The sequence below is a fragment of the Phoca vitulina genome, unplaced genomic scaffold (assembly GCF_004348235.1).
Source record: "Phoca vitulina isolate PV1807 unplaced genomic scaffold, GSC_HSeal_1.0 scaffold7, whole genome shotgun sequence".
Classification (NCBI taxonomy): Eukaryota; Metazoa; Chordata; class Mammalia; order Carnivora; family Phocidae; genus Phoca; species Phoca vitulina.
The window spans coordinates 14,607,567-14,611,928 of record NW_022589710.1 but is presented as its reverse complement, the minus strand read 5'-3'; the positions used below and the strand labels follow the sequence as shown (position 1 = coordinate 14,611,928).

The window sequence follows — 4,362 nt, the reverse complement described above, 5'->3', positions numbered from 1 at the left end:
CCTTGAGGCTGGATCCTTGCACTGTGGGGGTGGGGCAAAGGAAGTTCAGAGTGACCTGCCAAATCCATACCCATTCTTCCTCCCAAACAGTGGGCACTTCCTAGTTTTTCTTCAACCACAAGTCTGTGTAGCACTGCGTAATTTTCAGCTTCTTGAGAGAGTAAGTTTTGTGTCACAAACTCAGAGAGTCCTTGATGACATGTTGACAGGTATTGGAAATGATGGGATTGGAGAGCTGACAGGTGACTCATGCATATGGATGTCTTCTGTGATTATACATAGCAATTTATCTGGGGTTATTTATGGTAGCATTGTCACGGCGATCAGTGAGTGGTAAACAAGGCTCTCAGAGCCACAGGGAAAGTTTTTACCGCCTCTGTTACCAACTGCATTACGTCCATTTTAAAAAGCAAGTTTGATGATAAGCTTATTGAACTTAAGAGTCTTAATATAATGCTTCTTCTCTCCCAAAACTCAAAAATCATGTTGAACTACAAAAAGTCTGATGAGATGGAAAAGAGCTGGGTTTGTGGTCGAATAGAAGCCAGAATGCCAGGCCTCACTGACTGGTTGGGTGACCTTGGATAAGTCACCTATTTTGAGTCTTAGTATGAAACTACATACGCTTGACTCTACCTTAGCTAAATGAAGGTAAATGCAATACTGTACGGGCTGCACAGGCATCCTCCGGCTAACCTAGTTCTTTACACTAAGCAGCTGATAAGAACAACTCCTCAGTGTGTTGAAGATGATGCTTTCAGGTCTGTTCTGGTATGGATGCCTCTGTTCAGCTGTCTTCCGCTGATACCGTCTGCATTCCGGTCCTGGTGGAATTGACTAGGATTTTTTAATTTGTTATTTTTTTCAGGAAATATTTCTAATGGCATATTTTTCAATCTCTGATGATGGGACTGATCAAAGTTCACTTTGCTCATAATTTTGTTGATTTAGAGACGCTGTTTCCTTCTCTGTAAAATGATGCTTTTCCAAGCTGTGGAAACCCAAGATATTTGCAGGTTAGTGACTTGGTAGAAAGGAGGCTTTTAAGTAGAGAGAGTTAAAAGTTATCTTGGTAAAGTCGATAACCTACTGTATGCTTTCCTTATCCCACATGAAAGTGTACCCTGGGTCCCCTGGTTCATATGGGTGGGGGTCAGGCCAAGGAGCTATGAATTCCTTGTGCTCCTATTTGTATTCTCTTCTGTATTAGGGTGCTCCAGAGAAGCAGAACCAATAGGATTTCTATATCTATATCTATCCCTATCTCTGTCTCTCTTTGTCTGTCTCTATGTCAAGATATAGCTCAAGCGGAGAGAGAGTGAATTAGCTCTTACTCTATCTTTTTGTTCTATCCACGTCCCCAGTAAATTGAATGATGCTCTACACTGGAGAGGGCCATCTACTATACTCAGTTCAACAATTAAAATGCTAATCTCTTCTAGAAACACCTTCACAGACACATCCAGAAATAATGTTTTACCAGCTATCTGGGCATCCCTTAGCCCAGTCTAGTTGACAGATAAAATTAACCATCATACCTTTCAACTCAGGAAACCACAACATTATACCCTAAATCCTGCCTTAAAACATTGCACTTGTCCTGTGTCTGCTCCATAACTCAGACTTGACTTCTGGGATTTAAGAGTAGGGTTTCTAGTTGAGCCACAGGGCTCAAGAACCTTCAGCTTTTATTACAGAGTCCAGTTGAGGGCCCTCCCGAGCAGTAGTCCTGGTCCTGACCTTCCACAGTTGCCAATACTGGGAATGGACTTAAACAACAAATCCTGCAGTTCTTTCTCAATCCGAGTTTGCTCTCTTTCCTGCACTGGGCTGTGTGTCCTCCATGAGGTTAAAGCCCGTGTCTGTTTTCACTCAACATTATTTCCACAGAGTCATGGTACAGAATAAATAAATGCACGAATGAGTTGACAGCATGAAAATGACAAAAAAACCCAGTAAACATATAAAAATATATTAATATCACATTGTTAAACACTAATCATCAATTATTAATTAAGTTGCATATAGTGTTGGATTTAATAGAAACAAGGTTATGAAACCAGATGACTCGAGTTCAGATGTTAGCCCTGACTTAATAGCTGATGGCGACTTATTAACTCTTTAAAACTTTGATATCTTAACTTTCAAATGAAATGATACATGTAAATGCATGGCATTTGGGAGGCAATAATTTCTCAATAAATGTTAGCTTTAATTTCTGTAGTGTATCAAACATAGAAAAGAAATACTTTGTTTTTTAAAGAAGAAAATATAAAATACTTAGTGGCAAACCAGTGACAAAATTGACATAATCTTTCTGGAGAAAAAGTTGACCAATAAAAAACAAAAGCATTAAAATGTGCTTATTCTTTGATCAAGTATTTTCATGTTTAGGATATACTATAACAAAATAAATAGGCATGTCTAAAATATGCATGTAGGGGCGCCTGGGTGGCTCAGTTGTTAGGTGTCTGCCTTCGGCTCAGGTCATGGTCCTAGGGTCCTGGGATCAAGCGCCACATAGGGCTCCCTGCTTGGCGGGAAGCCTGCTTCTCCCTCTCCCACTCCCCCTGCTTGTGTTCCCTCTCTCGCAATGTCTCTGTCAAATAAAAAAATAAAATAAAATAAAATAAAATATGCATGTAAAGAATTTCTAATAACTCATTTCTAATTATAAAAAAGACAAATATTCAGGAACAGGTACATTTTCTAGGTAGGTTTTTAAGATCAGCAAATAGAAATATATATATATTTTAAAGATTTTATTTATTTGAGAGAGAGAGAGAGAGCAAGAGAGAGCGCACAAGCCATGAGGCAGAGGGAGAGGGAGAAGCAGACTCTCCGCCGAGCAGGGAGCCTAATGTGGGGCTTGATCCCAGGACCCCGGGATCATGACTTGAGCTGATGGCAGATGCTTAACTGACTGAGCCCCCCAGGAACCCCAGAAATATGTATATTTGAATGGGAAAGTACCCATAAAAGGCCAAGTGGAAAAGCAGATGACAAACCATTAGAAACAATATGGTACATCACAACTCAGATGAACTAATGGCCCTTGTAAACTGAATACATCTAAAATCACACTTGTGATTCTCTCAATGTTTTCCTTTCCTGGTGTTCCTATTTCTGTAAATTACACGACTTAGCTGAAATCCTTACATTCCCATATTATATAGTTATTTATTATCTATTTCCATTACCAGTATGTTAGTTCCATGGGAGCAGACATTTTAGCTGTTATGTTCATAGTAATATTGCCAATACCAAGAACAATGACTACCACATAGTAGGCAATCAATAAATATTTGTTGATTAATTGCATGAATGACTACTTAAATACATTAAGTAGAAAAGGATGACAGAAATGTTATCAGGGATTAACTAGAAGGCAGAATACTGGTATTATTTTATTTTGTTTGTTTGTTTGTATGCCTTTTCTGCAGCTGAACTTATCCCCAGGTCTCAGGGCCCGGGGCCCGGGGACCATGAGCTGCAGGCCTTGCTGTGGCCATTTGGCCAGTTCCTGCCATGATGGGGACGGGGGCTCAATTTGACTCAACTGTGGTAACGGTGTTGTTTAGAGCTCTTTTGTATTTCGCAATTTTTCTCTCTAGTTAGAAGAAATTAAAATTGGTATAAAGAGCCTAATTTGTAAGCCTACGGAATTTTAGGAAATCATGTACACTGTTGTTGTTAATGGTCAGGAAGAAAAGCAAAGAATGAAACTGGATAGTTTGCTATAATGGAAGGTCTGTATTATTAACATATGAAAAGAAGATCAATCAAATTAATCATAAAAATTGACAGCAAAGAGAATCATTAAGGTCAACTATAATCCCACAGAACTAACTCCTGAGATGGCAGATGGCAGTGTACTGTTCTTAGAGAAATCTTGCTTCATAAAAACTGGACCAGTACTCCTTTTTTTTTTTTTAGAGACAGAGAATGAGCAAGGGCTGTGGGGGGGGGGGGGGGGGGAGGATGGGGTAGGGGTGGGAGGGGCAGAGAGAGAGGGAGAGAATCTTAAGCAGGTTCCATGCCCAGCTGAGAGCCTGACGTGTGGCTCGATCCCACGATCCTGAGATCATGACCTGAGCCGGAATCAGGAGTTGCAAGTTCAACGGACTGAGCCACCCAGGAGCCCCTGGACCAGTACTCTTAAAACAAAATCACAGATATTCAGTTAGGAAATTTTAGTTCCAACTTCCTTTATTCAAGTTACATATTTTTTACCTTAAAGTACATTCAGTTTTTGTTTTTCTGATTTGAGAAAAATAGTTGATGTTCTTTTTTTTTTTTTTTTTAAGATCATTTATTTATTTGACAGAGAGAGAGAGACAGCAAGAGAGGGAACACAAGCAG

General features: G+C 39.7%; 1 non-coding gene across 1 annotated transcript; it reads right to left on the bottom strand.

Annotated features, from left to right (window-relative positions):
- Positions 1-3,431: 3,431 nt before the first annotated feature.
- On the bottom strand, positions 3,432-3,564 carry LOC116633437. The gene has a single exon (XR_004299715.1). It is a non-coding gene; the product is annotated as a small nucleolar RNA SNORA5 (small nucleolar RNA).
- Positions 3,565-4,362: the final 798 nt, after the last annotated feature.